The sequence below is a fragment of the Chiroxiphia lanceolata genome, chromosome 4 (genome assembly GCF_009829145.1).
Source record: "Chiroxiphia lanceolata isolate bChiLan1 chromosome 4, bChiLan1.pri, whole genome shotgun sequence".
Lineage (NCBI taxonomy): Eukaryota > Metazoa > Chordata > Aves > Passeriformes > Pipridae > Chiroxiphia > Chiroxiphia lanceolata.
In genome coordinates this window covers 59,249,898-59,270,948 of record NC_045640.1, presented here as the reverse complement: position 1 = coordinate 59,270,948, position 21,051 = coordinate 59,249,898, and the positions used below count along the sequence as shown (strand labels likewise).

General features: G+C 40.2%; 1 protein-coding gene across 1 annotated transcript in view; it reads right to left on the bottom strand.

Moving 5' to 3' along the window:
- WDFY3 (WD repeat and FYVE domain containing 3) overlaps positions 1–21,051 on the bottom strand; it is a 167,738-nt gene that overhangs the window by 133,241 nt on the left and 13,446 nt on the right. Inside the window, exon 2 of the mRNA XM_032685026.1 lies at positions 233–327. The gene's annotated coding sequence lies outside the window, so the exon portion shown is untranslated. The remainder of the gene's footprint in view (positions 1–232; positions 328–21,051) is intronic.

Here is a 21,051-nt window from a genome sequence, read left to right as displayed (position 1 = left end):
TTTCTGTGGCCACCCAGCTATGCATTTCTACAGCATCTACAGAGATAAACAGAACCCTAAATTTTGTTTGGGTAGAGCAATTTTAAGCTGACTGTGTTCTGACAGTGCCTGAATTAACTCTCTTTCAGTGACAGGCAAATGAACTGCTGCACACAGAATTTATTGAAGAGTGCGCCAATTACAAATCAAAAGGCAATTTCCACAAAAGCCCTTCAGCATTCACGTCACTAACCTCTACAGCATTCCTGGGATCAGGGCAAACAGCTTCAAGAGAACAGGGCCCATTCCTTTCCGAGGTTTCTCTTCAACACCAAAGCTGCTCTCTCACTAGGTAAAAGAGAAAAAGGTTAGAATATAAATGTGACAATAAAATCACAGAGCTTTGCTGTTCTGAAACGGATGAGCAGTCATTCCTATGACAACTGGACTTTCACAAACCTAAGAAATCTTCTAAATAGCTCCTGGGAAAGGAACTGTAGCAAACTAGAGACTGACACACAGCAGTAAGCTTAAATGAGTATTATCTCCCCGATTAAATGGTACTCACTGAGAACACATGAACTGCTAAGAGAGTTAATACAAAGTGCAAGACCACTAATTAATGCATTGACAGCCCGTGATCAGCAAGAGCATCCCTCCGAGGAACTAAGTGATTTCTCATCATTACAGCAGGAGAATAAGAATTAAGCTGCATTGACCCCAACCCAGTTGAGCAAATGTGAAGCTCCTGAATGTGCCTGGCTTTCCCTGACCTCTCCCCTAAGTTGTCTGACTCTTTTTTGAGTTATAAAATATTCATCTTAGAACTTGCAAGTGGACACACACAAGCCAACAAGGGGCACCAAGTCTTAGCTCACTTTAGCCTGACTCCACAAATCCATCATGGTGACATACTCCAGCTAACCCAAGGTAGGTGGCAGAGGCAGCAAAACCAGCACTATTCACTGTAGGACCTGGTAAACAATTAGGAGAAATGCTGCACTTTGGTTAATTAGCCATGAGATGGCAGACCTCTGATTATTTTACCTCTGATTCCCAGTCAGCCCCATTTGGCACCAGCAGTACAGGTGTTCCTGTAATGCAGTGCACTACACGCTACAGGCCACAGTACAAACCTAAAGTAACTGGGAAAACTTTACACTACAATTCACATCATTTGTTGTTTTGCTGTTTGGTACATGAAAGGGAGCAGGGAAGATATTGTGAAGCGGGGGCAAACTGACATGGGTAAAAAAAGGCAGCACAGCATCAGGTACCTTCGAAAGGTTTTGTGAGAAAGATGGCACTAATGTGAAAATCTTGCTCAGAGAGGTGTTACAGAGCTTAAAACAATAAAACATTTTATTACAATGCTGTTGTATGCAATAAAAATTGAAGTAACTTGCTGGCAAGTGCAAGAGTTCAGCATTAACAACTAAAGCAGAAGTTCTCTCCTAACTCCATCCTCCATGACCATAAAACCCTCTGCTACCCCTAGTACAGGGATAGGAAGTCAGTTAACAAAATATGCCATTTGAGACTCTCTGGAGTTTGTAAATTGTTTATTTTGTTGTAAAGCTAAAGGCCCTTGCTTTTTGATTGAAGTCTGCTTTTAGAGAGAATACTCCTGTTTTAGTATAGGAAATTGGTAAAAACATATGAGCAACAAGCAAGAAGAATACACCAATGCCCACCAGCACACAGGATGATGGGCTAATGAGTTCAATTTCCAGAGGGATCCATCCACTCAGGCACTTAATGTGTTCCCCTCACTAGCATTCTCAAGTATCTTCGCTACTTCAACTCACCTACCTCTCCTACTCACACAGCATCTGCTTACAATCATTTTCTCTGGAGATTAGCTCCCACCTGCAGTGGTCAGCACAGATAAAATAAACTAGATAAACTCAAGACCAGCAGATATCCTAGAATCCAGCCACACAGTGTCACTGCACCAGCGCCCATGATTTATGCAGTATCTTAGATGTTACTCTGCCAGAGTGAAAGTCCACGTTAATGCCAGGCCTGGGCAACACACCGCAGGCTCACACTGCCACACAGAACCATCAAGCCCAGAGTTCCACCCTACAGTATCCTCACTTTATTCAACACAATGTGTCCTTGGAAAGCCTTTATCCTCTGCTCCTACCTGTCCTGTCTCCCCATCTGTTCATGGGGAAAAATAAGGAGTCACCAGTCAGTACCAAATACCACGTGTGTGCACAGTGTGTGAAACAGTAGAAACTGGACTGTGGAACTCAGAAATACAAGAAGTAGGGTGAGCACTTTTATTTTATCTCTACAGAAGCAAGTAAATATTTAAACTAAGAGGATAAACAAACAGTCCTTCTGTCATAGAAACAGTTACTGTGACAAGCTTGGCAGTCAACCTTAACAGAAATAGGGACTTGCAGTTTCAGCTACCTTCAACTACATTTTACTCTATTAAGAACTGTATTATATAACCAACAACCTCTCAGGTTCAAAATAATAGATTTTTATTTTTAAATACAGACAATGGAGGTCTCAGGTATGGGCTCCAAATAAATCAGACTGTGATTGTGTCAAACTTAATTAACACTTACTATATTTGCAAGGCTCAAACGACCAGTTAGGCTGCAAGAACTCAAAATCCACAAGCTTACTTGAGCAAAAATTAAAGGGTAACATCAGCACCTTCTCCAGCTAAAACTGTAAAGAACAACATTAGGAAGTAAAACCCTGAGGACGGCTTGCAACCTTCTTTCACATGTGTTATTTACTTGGTCCTGAACCAAAAGTTTAGTTTATCTAGTTTATATGTATTCCCACAGTACACTTGGAATGCCTTGTCTCTAAGTCTTGAGTCCCTTACATTTATCCTACTTCCATATTTTGTCAGGGTCACAATAGCTTGAGAAATACTTTATCAAAAGCACCTACACAAAACGAGTTGTTTTGACTTGTAGTCTCAAAACCAATAAACACAGGGGAGCAGGAGGTACTGTTTAAACATAGTTAACAAGAACTAAATGCCTCTCTTTGTGCCAAAAATAAAGCAGCCCTACTTTACTTACATGAACCAATCTTCAGTATTGCCCAAGCTTTAATTCTCCCTGTGGTCACCAGCTAAGTTAGCAAAAGTGACTGCAAAGCCAGTAGCACACCCCACCTATACTACAGCAAAGAGAAAAAGGATGATTTCAACCTTGAATATCCCAAAAGACAGACATCCTCCAAAGAAAAATAACTAAACTAAGCAACAAAATAGCTTAGTTTTGAACCCACCAGCCACACACAGTAAAACTCTGGAAGCACCCAAGACAATTCAAGCGACAGCAGCCTCCTCACACCCCCCCGCCTACGTGGAGGCTCAGAAGTATCCCAAGCAGAAATGGCAGTCGGTGTGTGCTCCGACTGTGCTACTCTCTGACAAAAATCCTGCTGCAAGTTCTGAGAAAGGAGAACCCTTTCTAGTCAGTGCCAAGGGGGCAGCATAGCTTTGTCACCTCCCACTTAGTTGAGTCTCCGCTGTGCAGGAGAAACACCTCTGGCAAATACATTGACTGGCATTAAACACTGAAAACAAACCCTTCCTCTCCTTATGCTGCAGGAAAGGATCTATGTTTTCCAAACAATCGACTCAAATTTACCTTTCCTAGATTTCTTTATTCGCCCTCTCTCCATCCGAACTAGATTCCTGACTCTCCAAAGGGACAATGTGACGTGCAGCCACGTATGGTACTCCACAGCTGCGCTGCCTACAGGCTTCCTTACCCACCTCTGTCCACCGAAAGGGCGCAGAAAGGAATATAAGTTCCCCCTGAATCAGACTGCACCTTTCCAGACACACAGCACCTTGCTCTCTGGCTAATGGCTTTCCCATTAGCACACTATCCAGAGGCTGCTGAAACGCCTAATGGAGGAGCAGCAGAGCGAAGAACCCAATTGCCCATTTCATATCCGGTGTCTTCTCCTGCCCATTTCAAAAGCATCTCAAGTGGCAATTACCTCATGAAAAAATAAACGCTCGGTAACAAATATAACAGAGAGCTACCGCGGTTGCCCCTGCAGTGCCAAACAAAAGCCTCCATGACTTCTCATCCCCAGAACACCGCACGGCTGTACACACAGGCGGCGTGGGATTCAGCAGACGGCAGCACAACGGAGAAGCCGCGCTGCCGGCTCCCAGCTCTGCGTCACTTCATCTCCATGACCCACCACTGAACCCTGGCAGCAGCCACAGCCTTTATTTTCCAGAAATCAAGTGTCATTCAGAAAACAAGTCGCGGTCACCGAAAACACTCCCCCACCCATCGCTTACATAAGGCTCCCTGCTGCACTGAAGGGCTTTCCTTTGGTTCAAAGAGTTAGAACGTGTCATTTGCAACTATTTGCCCAAAACATAGTATTAGGGTGGCCAGCTTGAGTGTGAACAATAAAAACATAAGTGACACTTCACAGCAGTTATCATTAATTTTAACAGATATTTGCTTTTTCAGACAACTCCCAAACTACAGGCACTCCTTGAAGAGTTTATTTATGCAGTTTGTATAACTATGTAAGATTATAAAAAACATTTTTCCATCATAGCAATAAAAGCTTTTTGGTTCTTTTAACTGCAAAATGCATTTGGTCAATATGTATCTTATAATAAATGCACTCTTTCAATATACACGTCTTTTTGTTAAGACAAAGGATATAGTCAACTGAACTTTGACTACTCCTTATCCAAACATCCTTCTCCAGAACTGATGCTGGTAAATTTAAATTAATTCTAATACTATGGATGCATGACTTGAATATTTCTCTTAGCTGCCGTTACTTCTTTGTCCTTGTCATTTAAATAATTTGCTTGCTGTAACAAACATTTCCAGACCTGCATCCCATCAGGTATTCAACCAGGAGCTTAGTTAGGTCTCTACTTTTGACCGAATATCTCAGCACTCACTGTTTCTAGAGCTAAACAAGTCAAACAGAAGTTGGTTGCTTCCCTCACCGGACATCACACAAAAAGTGATGAATAACAAATCTCAGCACTCACAAAGCCCTTGGCTCCTGCAAAGAAGAAAACTGACAAAGTAACACCATAAAAATCTGGTTTTATGTATATCTCATTTCCGAAAAAGAAATACAAATGTTTTGCAGACTTCCATCTTAGCTGCTTTCCCCTTATTTGAGGTATTTTCAAGTATTCCTCTGCGGATAAACTGTGTTTATCAAGTTTATGCATACTGTACTAGTGGCATCAGAATATTAAAAAATGAAAGCCCTAAAATAGATCAGGTATCTTCTGTGCCACACACCACAGGTATTCAACAGAAACCTATCCAGACCTAACAAGCCATTTTCCTACCCCCTTCCATGTTACAAAACTCACACATTTTATCAAAGAGAAATCAAGGAAGGCATTACCTACAAACTAAACACACATCAGTGAGAGCTGAACAAAGCACTGATGTTGAAGCCCAAAACAGTTGTTGCTAGGAATTACAGTAATTGAGTGCTAGCACTTACTCCACATCCGACAGAGATAAAATCCTGCCTCTAACTGAAGGAAATCAAAGGGATCATAAACATTATGTGATCCAAGTGCATTTTCTGCCTTTTCTAGTAAAGATGTATGCTTAGCATGTATTCTTTAGCTCACTGGAGCACTCTCAGATGCACTACAAAGGGACATGATGACAAAGACCATCTTTAGCCAGATAAGGTGAGAGGTCAGGACCAGATACCAGCAGCAGCCTATATCTGAATTCATTCTGCCTACAATGATAAGAAATAACTTTGGCAACAATTTATTTCTGCTGTACATAAAATTTGAGAGAAGAGAAACAAATGTGGGCGATATGTTGTCTAAGTACCTCCAGCTGTTTTAACCTTAGGATCAAGATGAAAGACCCAAATGTTTCCCTCTGACAAAGATGAGACCATAAAAGCCAACGTAAGGGTCACCTTCATTTCTAAAAAAAACCCAAATAAAAACCTCAAGGTAGAGAACTTCAGTGTCTGGTTCCCTCCAAAACCCTCTTTTGTTACTGTTTCTTATTCACTGCTTCTGCTAAAACAAACTCTTAGCACTGTAAAACTGCATGCAGGAACAAGTAAAGATACCACATCTGTTTTCAATAAAGTTCACAACTCCAGCAACCCAGGTACTTTCTTCTCCTCACAGGTATTACTGGATTCCTTTGCTTTTTGTTTTTAAATCCAACTCTTGGCATTCTTGTCATACTTCCAAATGAATGCATGCTTCCTACTGGAGACTCCATTAACCTCCTCATGCTCAAGAAAGACAAAGGAAATGCATTAAGGCAACACTACACCTTCCCATAAAACAGCAAAAATGACACAAATAAGTCCATAGACACTTGTCACCACAGACTGCTTAAAAATTTTCACCAACTATTACTCGATCCATCTTCAACTTAGAAGATGATCATCCATAACTCAGTGCTTTTGTTGTCTCCAAGACCCAGTGTAACACAGCTTGGAAACACTAGAAAGATGATAACAGTGGTGGGAAGGGAGGAAACACCACAATACCTTAAACACAAATTTCTAGAAGTGGAAGGGGAATATATAATTCAAACAACTAATCATGTTTAGAGAGGAAGGAAAAATATAGTAGAAAAAAAAATTTAGGTTTTCCCACTCTGTTCAACAACGTGACGAATTCCATACTAACCCTGAAAACACAGACACTTTCTCACACTCAATAGCAAAGGGGAGGACTCTCAGGAAAGGGGTCTTAATGACCATTACAATGACTTTAATACATACATACAACTGTTAAATGTTGCTGCTCTCCACTGAAGTCATCCAAGAGCTCAACGCAATCAAACTACAGACCTCTCGACAGGTATCTCGAGCACCACACACACTCCTATGTCTTTCAAACAATAGTTCCTCCTAAAAAAATCTAGTCTGGCATTTTAGCCAGATTCTTTCCAACACAGCAAAGCCTGATAAGACATATAAGCAAAGTACCAACTAAGTACAATAAAAGGAGACATCACCCTAAAGAAAATGCTTGAGCTACAGCTGCATTCACATCTCCTCCAGAAGCATCTTATACACAGAGAGCAGAACACAAAAAGAAAACTTGAACAATTTGGCACTGGGTAGAATTTAAAAGCAAGGGAAGTTTAACAGCAACAACTCAAGCTTTTTTAAAGCAAGAAAATTAAAGTCAAGGAAATAAATCCAGCCTCATTTATTGCAGGCAAGCTCTGTTGGACAGCCCAAATCTTGCCTCAGTGTAGCTCCAGTCACTTGGAAGAGTCAGGAAGACTTAAAGCAAGCCTTGATGTCTATGCCACCGGAAAGAAGAAGAAATGCTCCATAAACTGTGCATTTATATTAAGTCAAAGCCAAAATTAGTCTGAAAAAGGAACAAGAAAATTGTCATACACGCTTCATGTTCCTTCACCTTTTAATTACTCCCTAATTAAATTTGCAAGCTTTGATAATATCTACTACTATAAGCTGATGCTCCAAATGGAAATAAATGCTAATTCCCCCTCCAAATGAACTATCAAATCCATGTGCATTTAAATAGATTAGTAAAATTTATTTCAAGTTGTCTTCAGAATACTCTCATCTACCGTACTCAATCCTCAATTTACAGAAGTCTTTGCCAAGGATGCATTAATCCACAGTCACCCATAAACAGTCTTCTGCTCTTAAGAGCAAAGAAAAGTGCTTCTTGTAGAATAAATCACAATGTGTCAGCGTTAAACTCCAGATGCTCCCTATGCAGATACGTTAAACTGACTTGCAGGTCACCAGTGACATAAAATGTCATCAATTATATTGCTTGATAAGAAGCATTATCTTTTTACATAGAGGTTTTCAAATTAAGTAACGGGGTCTTAATGTTATAGCACTATGATTTCTGTCAACAAAATGCTGGATGCTGTCTACATGTAAGTGCAGAACGATACAGGATGGAAGACATCTACAAAGGTCATGTGGTCCAACCTTTGCCCAGCACAGGATCAGCTTTGATCGGGTTGCTCAGAGGTCTAGGTGAGCTCTGAGCACCTCCAAGGGCGGAAATCCCATTACCCCTTTGAGAAAGTAACTCCACTGGTATAAATTTTTACCCTAGTTGTAAATGACCTTGTGCTGCTCATGTCCAGCACCTCTCATCTTATCCCTGTGCATCTCCAAGAGGATAATCAAAATTTCTACAGTGGTCATCTCTTCTAAAATAAAGATTAATGACCATATAAATACTTTATAAATTGATCAAATATCAAAGGACAGGACCCTTAATCAGTCAAATACACATTCAAATAGTAAGTGTATTTTTTATACAAGTTATTATTTTATTTATGAAGGAATAAATAAACCTTACTGAACACACATAACATTTTGCTTCATCAAATTGGAAACAGAAACCAGAATAATAGAGAGGGGTTCTCTGTATATTTCAGGAAGCTAATGCCTGGCTAGTCCTTTAGCTTTCCACAGGAATGAATAAAACCCTCTGGATACAGAGACAAACCCTGATTATCTAAATCACCGGTATCTAAAATTCTGAAATCCAAAGGTCAGATACCTGCCTGAAGGACAGATGCTCTGGCATTCCTAAGAACAGATCAGCTACCTTGACGACATTTGGAGGCTTGCAACACAATTTTAAGTACTATGTTCAATTGCCTCAACAGTGGGGGGTGGTTATTTGTTTCTTTTACAAGAGAAGTGTGTAAGCTGTTCCAAACAATACACTCAAAAGTAAATAAAGATTTTTCCCTCTCAATTAGTGTTTACATGCTAGCTTGCTCAATATAGCTACACTCACTGATGTTATATTGCATAATGTAATCAATATATCACTATGTTATCCCTGCCATTAATTCCAAGCTCATATTCATTTTTATTTACTTTAATTAATCACAAAGTTACAATTTCCTAACAAGGACTGAAGGCTGACCTATATTAAAAGGTGCCACAGGCTATTGGCAAACCAAAGACAAAGGCCAGGCTTTTCACAGCACTGCATGGTGGGAAGACAAGGGACAACAGGCATAAATTGATACATGAAAGGTTCAGACTGCCTTTTCTTCCCCCACTGAGGATGGAGTTCAGACTGCCTTTTCTTCCCCCACTGAGAATGGGGCCCAGAGAGGCTGTGCTGTCTCCAGCCTTGGAGGTTTTCAACACACAACAGGATCAAGCCCAGAGCAATTTGGTGCCATCTCAAAGCTGGTCTGGTTGCAAGCAGGAGGTTGGACTACAGGCCTGCCAAGGTTTCTTCCAACCTGAGTCATCTTGAGAGGGTCTTTTCCCTGCTGTCATGCATATACTGAGTCTTATTCCCAGTGTCCCAATCTAACATTTAATGTGCAAAGTCAGCTGACTTACTACTCTGCTTTCCCAAATCTCCCAATTGCATGGATTCTTTTCCCTCTGAAGCCTTCAGCTTCCTGTCAATTCTGTTACTCTACAACAGGGAAGGCAACCTTTCACCAGTGGACGTAACTTCCTCTCCAGGCATCTGCTTGAAGGCCAGAAAACCAGTCATTAAGTCTGCAGTAAATGAAAACCAGGAGGAAAAGAACAGAAAGTAGACATACTATAGACCATGGTGGGCAGAGGACAGGCCCTCCCAAGCATACAGACCTCCTGACTACTGACTAGCAGAGTCTCCTGTATCTGACTCGCACCCAGCCCTAAAAACTTCAAGCAAGTTCCTCAAGAGCTCTACCAGCCACCCACTACAGCACCTGAGTCCTGTGAGAAGTTTTTCTCCAGCAACCCCAGTGCAGGGGCAACATTTTAACCTGTGCTAACAACCCTTCCTTAACAAGGATCACAGACAATCATAGCATGGCAACATTTTGGTGGTCCTACCAGGAGTCAAGCCCAGACTAGGGTACTACCCAAAAGCAGCTGTCCTTGGTGAGCTGCCTTTGACAACAGCACAGCTATTTATTTGCATGGTGCTGTCCTTCAGGTAACATGTTCAGAAAGGCAAGAGCTGATCTTGCAGCTAGTTAACTCCTGCATCTGTGCATCTCTGCTTTTACCCATGTGTGACAGGGAGAAACTGTCCCAGAGATAATGGAGATGGAGCTGTGTTTTCCAGACAGCAGCTTTAGCCTATATGCATCTCTTCAACAGTGTCCTCCCCAAAATGCCTCGGACAAAGCTTCACAACAGGCACGGCACTGAGCCTCTTCCTTGAATGAAATTAGGGCACCAGGCAAAGAGTAAGCAGACTTCCAGGTACCTGGCCAGCCAGGCTGCTTGACTTCCCACCAGTCCCCCTGCCCTGGGCTAAGCACACTGCACGCTGCACAGCTGCTGTCCAGGTATATCCAGGGATCAGAGGAAACAATTTGCAGAGGAGCTTTCATTTCTGGGTTTCCAGCCAGCTATTTCTGTTCTGCAAGAACTCTTTTCTGGTCAGTGACGCTGGATTCCAAGTCTTGAACTGTACATATTTCAAGAAACTGCTTCCTTGTTGTTAAATTAAGTGTTCTGAGAAGGTCTCTAGGTCAACATCTCTTTTTGCTAGAGAATTTTGTCAGCTCAGATAGAGATAAGGCAATTAGCATCCTGACCACCAAAGGAACAGATCAGTACATATTTAAATGTTTACGAAAAACCTAAAGATTCTGTTCAACACTGTAACTGAACAAGTCAAAGTTGATCATATACATAAATCCTAATAATAAAGATGTACTTATTCTATCACACGCTACACCAGAAATCTTCAGCTCCCAGAGTCTGTTTCCAAAGTACACGTACAGCTATAAAATGTTTTGTAGCTACTGTGGTACTGGTCATCTCACCACAATTTGCCAACCTTCACATCTCAGAAGAGTTCTGCAGAATTCTGATTCTCATCTCATAAAAGAGTCTTTTTACTCAGCTTCTGGAACTCCCATACGTAACCTGTCTTTTGTACTCTCGAGTTTGCAAGACTAGTATATATTCGGACAGCTCTCTCCAAATCCAAGTACTTCCTGACTTAAATGAAGTAACAAGGCATGTTAGAAAAGGAACATTAAGAAAACAACTTGCATAAATGCCTGTTTTACTGCACAGTTTACCAGCTTCTGATGGTAAATGAGATGATGTCTTATTTCAGCAGCTACCTGGAAACAAAGAAATCCATTTAACTACTACCATGGTCCTGACAGAAGACAGACTTTCTGAATGTTGTCCAAGATTATTTACTGTATTCCTGGGAGAGCTTGTCCTGCAGACTGTCTGCAAAGTCCTCACAGCTTTGGGTTCTGCCTTCTTGACAGCTGCCAGGGATCTCATTTTGAATCAAACTTGTCCTGTTTTGACCAGCTAATACAAGCGTTAGAAAAAAATTTTTAAAAATTTAAAAAAAAATTTTAGCAGATTAAAGTGATACTGAATATCCCAATAACTGCTTCATTCTGCAATATGAAATCAAAGAGTGTCCAAAGTAAAAAGTCATCTTTTCATTTAGTGACCCCCAAGTACAACAGGACCCCCCACACACATGGGAGGGTCAGACCTGCCAACGTGGCTCATCACTGGCACTCAATAAATTTAAGGTAATTGATTTTCTTTTTTCTTGAACCAAAGGGAAACTAAGCTACTGCAGAACAAGTCCTAATAAAAAAAAAAAAAAAGAAAGAAAAAAGTGTCTAAATGGAGTCACTCTTAAAATCATCTGCAAAAATTATGACCACGTACTTCTTTCTCTTCTTTCAGAAAGCAGCACTCAGCATTTGAAACATGTTAGTCCTGTTTCTCGAAAGCGTCTCCCTAGACAATCCCTTCATTCCTCAGTTCATTCATTCATTTCTTCTGAGATGTTAGATCTGAGAAAGAGATCACAGGCCAACAAGGATATCTCATAATACACACTCCTAAGCATTATTAACGTAAATCAGATTCCGACCACTAAATAATACCTATTTTTATCCTCCAATTAACAGTGTAACTTGATGTATTGCCTAGAACTTGAAAGTGTAAGAATGCAGATAAACACATTCAGTTTTCCACGTTTTCTTTCTGTCCAAGCATGTCCTCTGCACAAAAAGTGTCCTGCCAACACTTCAGACATGATGTCTACACAGAAAAACATGGGTGAATGTTCAAACATCTGTAAAAAGACATGGATGCAAAGTTCAGACCATTTCCAATGGGTAAGTTTTAATACATGCAGGGGGGAAAAAATGGTACATACACTGACTGAAGTTAAGGAAATGTCACCCACCAATATGAAATTACAATGCCTCTCTAGTCATCCAGTTACCTCACTACTGGAGTGGTCTGCATGGCCAACCATGAAGAAACCTCTTAAGTATCAAGAGATCAGAATTTTAACTCTTTCTCCACAGTTATGCAGCTCTCTGTGTTACCTGGGCACAGAATCAACTTCATTAGTACATTTTTCTAACAGATTTGTAGTTATTGGGTTCGTGTATGCCTGAATTTTATTTTTCTGTCTGGATTTTTGTCTCGGGTTTTTTGGGAAGGGGGTTGTTTGGTTTGGTTTTGGGTTTTTTGCTGAGAGAGGGAAATGAGACAACATTTAGGAAGAGGAATATAACAGCTTGATGATATATCTTGATCCTTCCTTGCCCTTAACACATTCTTACTTAACTTGTTGCAAATATAATGGAAGAACTTATTCTTCCTCTGCCTGTGAGCCACCAACAATACCATCCTTCTACAATTTCTTTCTCTACTATCCACCTGGAGTATTTACCAAACGAAAAAATCCTACTATTCATACTAAATGCAATCTAAGTTGATCACAATTATTTTTCCTATTGCAAAGTTAGAACTATTTGAAAATTCTGCATTAGAATGACCAGAGTAAACCAGAAATGCATAATTGGCTAAAATTAATTGTGCATTAACCAAAGTGTTAACAAAAAAATATGTCCATAATGAAGAAAAAAAGAAACGAACCTCAGCCCAATACAAAAAGTTCCATTACCATTCTACTACATAAGTGAACATGAAGTAAAAGGAAAGCTAAAAAATGGTGGGGTATAAAAGCTGTTAACACTATTTAAACTGTTGTTTATTTGCGTTTGGATATATTTTTCCAGGGGAAAGGAAGTGTCCTTACAGTTACTTTGAAAAATACCTCTAAAGACATCAAATAATCCTAATTTGTTGACTGTAGATTCCTACCAATTCTGTAAAGAAATGTCACATTTAGCTTGCTGTCCACATCATTAAATAACACAACAAAGCTCACATTTGTCTCATGACACAACTGGAAATATTTAGGTTTCCTCTGACAAAACGAGGAGCACTGCTGAACACTGCAAGGTACCAGAGCTCAAGGAATGTACCACAGAACCAGGAAACAACATAAATGCTTGTCTTGTATGAGACAAGTCATTAAGCTTATTGATGTCATCACCCTCCTAGTTGATACAGACTTCACTTGTTTCTTTCTTAAAAAAAAAATCAAGATAAGATACTAGACCTTCATGCTTTTCAACTTCCAAACCACACAGATTTTCATATTGCAACCCAGGTCTGCCACAAGATGTCAAGTTGGAATTAGTTTCTCTAAAGAGACCAATTTAGGCAATACTATTTTACTGTCTCTGCAATGAAAAGGTACCACCTCAGTTCTCTTCCTGATCAAGATTTGAAGTGTAAACAGTCTCTAAATAGTGTGATCAGGTACCACTCTTGATCAAAATTCTTCTCAAGTCTCTTCTTACCAGGTAACTCAATTGAAATTTACCTCCTGGAAGAATAAGGTGCAATGGACAGATTACTCTGAACTCTCTTTTAGGAGAATTAACATTACATGAATATGTCCTTAGTAGTTAATTAGAAAATCCAAACAGCACGTAACAGGAGAGAGTACAGGCTGAAAAAGAAATTCTTCAAGAATATGACTGGACTTGAGCTGCTGTTCATTTCCAGTGTGCTCCCAACACCACTGCAAATTGGTACCAACCCTCACCAGCAATTCAATAGAAGCACGTGTAGTGTTATCATTTTTCATTGCCTTCAACAGAAAATAAACTCTCCAATAACCAAACTCAACAGCGCACTAAGGGAAAATGTAAAGGGGGTGGGGAGAATCTTTTCTCCAAAGTAGCAAAGAAACATCTTCCTCCTATATTGTTCAATTCCTAAGATTTCTAACTCAACAATAGTAAGAAAAAAAAAAAATCTTTTAAGTTACCAGTCTATACCACACCTTGTCAAACACATCACTACAACCAGAGAGTCACATACTAATTTATATATGTATTCACTGAAACTGCTAAAAAGTCATTAAATGTTTCTGGAGGATCACACCACTTAAACTCAGGATCAATCAACTGGAAAAACACATGCATAAAACAGAGACATGGAGGCAAACAAGAAATACTCCAGGAATACACTGGGATTAGGACCACAGAATATCTCACTACGAAGGTCTGAAGAGCCATCTCAAAATTCTCAATGAAGTTTAGGTCTTACACAAGCATTACTTTTGTGAACTCTATGTTAGACCAGGTCATTCCCACCACCATGCTGACAAAGAGCCAGCCGTGATATCTAGTTTTTATTTTTGTTTTGATGTATTTTTCCAGAAAAATCTTTTCAATCCTTCACTTCTCATCATTACTTTCTGGGCTTCCCCAGTACCAGGTGCTCTGGTAAAGTACAGTTGCATTCATAGCACCAGCTCTGCAGGGCTGAGGTGAGAATTCTCACAGAATCCTCACTAACACTGGAAATAACCAAATGACTCAGTGACAAACATGGCTACAGCATATAATATTTTATAAGCAGAACTCAACGTCCCTGTCATGAGAAACTTGGGGGGTAGAGGTATGAGTAGACAGGATTGAGGTATACTTGCTATGCATCCAGTCTTTTGGCTGCAAAAAGAAAATGTCTTCTGTGTGCCTGGTCTGCCAAAAGCAGAGGCATATTGTCACTGAAGGCAAGGAAATTCCAACACAGATAGCTCAGAAGAAAAGGATGACAATTTCATACAAATGACAGCATCTTGCCATCTTCCCAAATACCTGATCTACAGTACAGACACCAGGAGCAAGAAAATGCATCCTCTGTATTCCCTATAACTTGTTTAGCACAAGATTTACAAACTAAATAAGGACCTTAAACCCTTAACCCCAATTTATTTCCTGATATAGGACACTAAGCACTAGAGCCTATTTACGACTGATGCAGACCACATTTGACATGAAACACAAGCAGTGCAGCACACAGTGTGGTATCACAGATCAACTACTATTTCTCCTCTGCTGGGACTCATATATTGTGTACTCAGTTCATCTGTAAGCAGCAAGAGCACAGCACTGTAGACTAGAAGTCTACCATGTCTTGTCTCATCACACAGTACTGTACAGGCAGGTTTCCAAATGTTTCTCACGGATCAAAACAGCCTGCCTTGGTCACTTAAGCTCACAGGAAGCCACGTAACATGAAATGGAAACAACATGACATAAACTGTGAACTGAAAATGAAGTGTGAATAGGGCAAGCATTTTTACAGTATATTGACTGCCTTTATTATACTGCAGTGAGATCATTTGGCTCTAAAAGCATAAGATTTACAACCACCTCATCTTATACACAGGAGTACTATATTTTATTTGGTGATCCCAGGGCAAGGCCGGGGAGGAGAATTAAAATTTCTCTCAGGCCCACCCTTTGAAGGAAGGAAAAAAACCCCAAAACCAAACAAACACCAGTTATTTACATGTTTCTAATATCATGAGAACATGAACTTGTAACTTTTGACCTCGGCTTCAACAAAGGCCATTTGCAGTATTTTATTTAAATCCAAGCAAATGCCTTTTCTTACATACCCGTAAAATATCAAGCAATTCTACTGCTCTATACATTTAATTCTTCCCACGATATACAAAGACAGTTTGATTTTGCGACATTACCGAATTGAAGAATAAATCCAAACGAGCTACTGTCTCATTGGCATTGGAAAGAGAAGGAAACAGCAACATGGGAAAGAAAATAACTTGTTCGCAAACAAAGCAGGGGGGCAGGGAGGAAGAAAGAAAAGGGAAAAAAGCAGCAACCAGAACACAAGCAGCTGGTGCTCAGGGACTAGGAAGGACTTTGGCTCCACAATAACAGGATCAGTTGCATAATCGCTGCTGCCTGAGAAGTTATACAATGTCCGCCCTTCTCGTCATAAAGAAAACAAATAATCAACAAAAAAAGTCCTTTTAGGGCACAGCATCTAATAAATGAAATACTACATGTTAAATCCTACTAAAGAGAAGGAGCTCTGTAGCTTCAAACATTACTTTTTAGCTTACTGAAGCATTAACCATCAAATTCTATGTTGACCCTTACTCAAAACATCTTCTTTCCCCTAAAAGCAACACGTCCTAACACCAGTGCCAAGCCACAGGAATGTACCACCTGGCTTTTCCAGCCCTGCTCTCAGAAGACATGTTTGCACTGGAGAAAACTGTCCCTAAGGCCAAGCTGCATGAAATGTGATGTCTCTTGTTGCTGTAGAACATTACAACTTCTGTGGCTATCGTGACATTTGAACCCAAATCACAAATTACAACAGAATCCCAAGCACTAAGACAGTGCTAACTCTATAACTGGGTATTTTGCAGATACTTACAGCAGAACTGGCACAATACTCCTAAGAGGAATGAAGACAAATCAACCTACAAGGAATGACACATCACTGAACAGTGAGCAGGAAAGAGGTTTTCCTGAGTGGTCATGTGTTGTGCAGACCTGTAGGCTGTGGCATTGCACAGAGTGAAAGTGAGGTTTGATTCAGAGGTGAAAGACCGCAAAGATACTGCATTCAGATTAAGAGGCAGTTGAATTTTAGTTTGCCAGCACTGAATCTGTAAAGATAATTCTAGTCTAATTATAGCCCTCTTGTTAAGGACTTGGACCAAAAGAACAAAAGCTTTATCTCCTCATCTAAAATTTGCATTTCTCTGTGATTATCTCTCCTATGCTGTTAAGTCTTGTCCCATTTGGTTCTTCTTACCTCTGGGTCAGAAGTTTTACATCTTCTCACCATAATTTGGGCTCACAGCCCAATGCTACTGCATTGCAGAGTCAGAAAAGACATGATGCAGCAATATTCCTGAATTTCTTTGGATGTGGAGGTACATGTCATTGCTGCCAATCCCTGATAATCCAATCCCCGCTGCCATCCAGATAAAACTCAAGAGGCTCCTGGCATTTCAGAAAAAAATAATAAAAAACCCCACCCCCATAACAATGACACTAAGATGACCATCCTGACACTTATGGCCTGTTGTTATTTTCTAGCTGGTGTCTAGAACACGGTAAATTTAACTGATTGTGCAAAGACAGAACAAACATTCACGCTTCTACTCACCCCTAGAACTCCAAGCAATCCCCCTTGTGCTCAGCACAGACCACTTCCAGAAACAACTTCAGGAATCAGAAGTTCCCCTTGAAGCGAAGTGGAAATACCAGGATCTGTTTTGCAGTGGAAGCCCAGACCAATTTCAGAAGGAAGGGAGACACCTAATCTATACTCCCCTCACCATCACTCAGCCTGTCAGCTCCTGGGTAAGGAGACAGATGAGAACAGCACCATCTCTAGTCAAGGGAAAGAAGCTGCTAACCTGACAGCCTGCACCAAGGAATATGCTGGCCACACACTGATTCTGTACATCCAAGATATTCAGGGACCAGCAACTAGAGAAAGGCCCACTCCTCTCCGCTTAACTTACCAGCCCTGAACTTGCCTCAGGAAAATGATGTAAATGCTGCTCTGATACACCATCCTCACTACACTGTACCAGACTGTCTTGACCACTTAAAATTTCAGAGGCAGTGCCCAGGTCACAGCAGCATTTCATCAGCAACCACCTTAACTGGAGAGCAGTACATTCCAACTCCACCTTTTCAGGGTTTTTGGTTGTTTTTTTGCATATGAGGGATTGCTGCAGACAGCAATAATCCAATCCTTAAAGCCCCTTACTGTGAATACGCTACAAAGCAGCATGGGTTTATCTGTAATGTCTCAGTTCTGAATTAAGTAAGCCACTTACCTTTCCTAATGCTTCTGCAACAACTCCGAATTTTGATTAATGACCTGCTCTGCAACAAGCGCCCCTTACGCCAACTTCATCAGCAGTCCCCTCACTCCCCTCCCAGCTCTCTGACAAACACTTTGAACAATTCTCATGTTCGGGACTCGGGGGAACCATTTTACCTGTTCAAAGAGTAAAGCAACTCCAGCCAACTCTCAAGACACTACTGTACACTAATCCAAGTGCAACTGGAACAGCTTTTGTGGATAAAGTGTGTGATGACCTTCTTTGTGGAAAGACAGGATATAAAAATCCTTTTGGGTCTGCTGCTAAGGAAGGAGTAGAAGGAGAGAAAAATTACGAAGCGCTCCAGGACTCCAACAAGCAAAATCTGGCATTGTAATAAATTTACTTACAAGACAGATACCTAAATGCTAAAAACTAAGCTAGTGATAAAGCTCATAGTTAAGATTCCAATGCTCTTTACTCTGCTACCCACTGGCTAATGGGGTTTATATTTTTATAAACATAAATATATATATTTATATAAACATAAATGGTTTATATAAAAATGTGTCTTATTAGTAAATTTACACATCTAAAAGACAATCAAATTCCTCACTTCTTAGGTGCCTAGGGTTGCTCTATAGTTGATAACTTCTCATTAAACAGCTCTCTGAAAGTGTGATCTTCAAACCAGTGTCTAAGGTAATGGGAATTAAGTACCTGTAAATGGCAGTTACTTCCTCCCACGGCTATAAGGGCATTCTACACTCTGTCTTGATTATGGACAGCTCGGTCCACACACTTATGAGAGGTGAACTCTGCCCTCTGTGCAGCTCACCTGATGAGCAGTTTCTTCTAACTCAATTACCCACTGTCCAATATCAAATACTTCAAGTCTATAATGACCTTTTTCCTCAATAAAGAACAGACAGACAACTAACCCAGACTTAATGCAAAACCCCTCATAAGATACTTGGCATTTTACATCCAGGTAATTTGTCCTTAGGCTTTGTAAATATAATTGAGACTCATTCTGGGTCCTGAAAAGTCTTCCCCATTAAATTAAATCTATCTCTTTCTTCAGAGGGAGGAGAAAGAAAAGAACAAACCAGAAGTAAAGAGGGAAAAAAAAGGCAATTATTAGCGACTTGGAAAAAAATGACAAAATTGAGCAGGCAAGTTCTGCATGCAGGAGGGAAAAAGGAGATGCATCCAGGAGACATGAAGGAGATGCAAAACGGAACAGACCACAGTTTTGTGGACACACAATCCTGAAAATCTATTTACTTAAACCACTAGAAGCTCAAACACGGATGTTCAAATCTGATTATTCCTGCTTTATAACTCTAAAGTTTAGTTTGGGAAGAGGTCAAAAAATGAAAGCAACAATGGCATAAAGTAATGAAAATAATTGTCATTTGTTTTTCCCTTAAAACCATTAAAAGGCTTTTGCCTGCTTTGTCAGTAGCATAATCTAGGAAATCCCAAAGCTTATTATGTTTTGGCCTGAAAAGAACACAAACATGAACATACCACTTCCTAAACTTGTCAAGTCTCAACAACTACTCTCCTCCCCAGCAAAAGAAATATAAAACTTTCATCCCCATATCATCCCAGTCAACATGAAATGAACACAAAGAAACAAAATTAGGGTTTATATAATTTTGCATAAAACTGAAGTTAACTCACTGATCACCAATCCTATGGACAAAAGGGAGCCAATCTAGATTCTCTTAATCAGAAACAATTATGCTGATCCCACATTACCTGTGCATGTATATGCTGAAATAAAAATAACAGCAATAAAAATAAAATAAAAAATAAAAATTGCCTTTCTAAAAAAGGCAATAATATTTAGAACATCAATGATATCCTCCTGGATGTAGATGAAATGAAATTAAAAGAAGCAATCGGGGAGGGGGAATAATTAATCGGATCTCCATATTAAAAAAAAAAAAAAAAAAAAGAAAAAGGCAGGGAGGAGGGGCAAGTTTTGAGAAGGGTCTGAGTGGATCAGTTCCACACTGCTATCTGTGGTTTCTCCCCTGCTCTGACGCATTTCCAGGAGGACACTGGAGGAATGCTCTGTAGCAATCTTTTTCCAAGCAACATTTTGGCATAAATCCAAAGCAGTTGTTTTAAAACAGAAGCCCAGCAGACTGGATCAGCAACAGACCTGCAGAAAGCCCCCATAAAAAAATTTTCTTTCAAGGGCACATCAGGAAGAGTGCAGAATTGAGATTATGACACACACACGCACAAAAAAAGACTCCAAAAAATCCCTCAAACCACCAGAAAGGATAAATGAACGTTCTGACAAACCAGCACACACACACACACACACACTCTATTGTTCTCATATGCAGTGTTTTTTCAAGAGTAACATATGAAAAAGAAACCCAAACAGGAAAGCAAATTAATGCATTTGTTTCATTTAAAGCACTCCCAGGAGCTTGCCAGACTTACAAGAACAAACACTACAAGAGAAACACTAACTGTGAAAGAGAGATGGGTCACTAACTTGGGTTCTCTTACTTGTAGCAAGCTGACACATTCCTTCCGTCTGCCTGTCCAGACTTGTCAGCACAGTGCCTGGAAGCAGCTGAAAAACTCATAACCGTGTTGATAACGTGAAGTGTAATTTAGACAGCACCTCCTCCTCTATCAAGAACTCCACCATCCAGCAGGAGGTGCCCAAAAGCGACTGGTAACTGGCATTATCTAACTACAGGAGACGAAGGAAAGAAGGAAACAAAGAGCAGAAATAAAAACTCAGGGTGACTGAAGAGCAAATGGTGTCAGAGGCAGAAAAGACATATTGCCTCCTCAAATCCCCAGACTTTTTCCTCCAATTAAAGAGCAGGAACAAATCTCTCTCTATGTTCAAGTGAGACTGACTAGTGCTATTTCCTAAACGGACGAGGATGAGAAGAAGAGTTTTGCATGATGACTGCAACATAATTTTCTTAGACTTACAGATATATTAAGATAATTTCTCTAGAATGTTCAGAAGAGAAACTGTCTTCCAAGAACTACTGTGGCACAAATGGCACTGCTTTGTCTCCACCTCCATCTCCCTGCCTTGTTGA